We start from the raw sequence: 1055 nt of genomic DNA on the forward strand, positions 1-1055 counted from the left end.
TGTCTTATTTAGCTTACAGCTACAATCTGTACCTTTTTATGTCAGTCGTCTCACTCTACCCTTCAGAGAGAGGGTAGTTGCAATGACGTCTGAACTATAATAGAGATGGCGGCTCCTCTATTGTCCAATCTGGTGTGCCGTCTTCTTTCAAATAACTTTATTGACATTGTCAACCAGTAGGTGTACCCGACACAGGGGTCAAACCTTCTCGGTGGAAGAGTAGGGAGAACAACCTCAACCACTGCAGATGTAGTCGTTGGTTATATTGTATTAACATACTCTGCCATACAGAGTTGTTCAAATAACATTTATTCATTACAATAAGTCCCGGATTGTACTGTGGCTTTAAATGCAAGCATAAAGACAGCCAACTGTCTGTTGATTGTATTAGAGGTTTTGCCGAGAAAATGGGACAAATCAATGCTGCCGTTTTCAGAAGGTCTGTAGGTCTGTGCAGGAGTGTAGCCAAAGTGCTACCCGATAATGTTATTCTATGATTATAATTATAATTATTACTATTCTGTATATCATTCATATTAATGTTATGATTATTAAATACATGTTGACGCATGACTGCAAAAAAACAAAAAAAAAAACAAAAAAAAACAAAAACAATGCTGTACATTTTTAGATATTTTAAAGAAATACAAAAAGGTATTTTTGTAATCAAGCCAATGTTTGAAATGGTTCTGTTTGATGGGTTGATGTTGTGCTAAAGTGTGTGAGGACCTTGTTTGAAAACCTCTACCTTTTCCTACAGTCTTTTTTTTTTTATGGTATATTGGTGCCATTATAAAATGGACAGTTGCTCTGCTATACCAAAGCAGTCTTTTCTGTTTGCCACGGTCGTTTCCTCACAGTACGTGGTGGATCCTGTGTCTCCTAAGACTCCTCTATTCCTGAAGAAGCAATGTAATGCCAAATGTGCTGTTGTTTTAGCCGGTGTGCATTTCCTTTTTCAAACAATGAGCAGCGATTTCCACCGTCCAGGTCAGAACTAGCAAATCCGTGCCCTTAATATCGGTAACGCCAACGACACACCTGAAACAGCTAGT

This window comes from Gymnoscopelus microlampas, assembly GCF_963454915.1.
Source record: "Gymnoscopelus microlampas genome assembly, chromosome: 19".
NCBI lineage: Eukaryota > Metazoa > Chordata > Actinopteri > Myctophiformes > Myctophidae > Gymnoscopelus > Gymnoscopelus microlampas.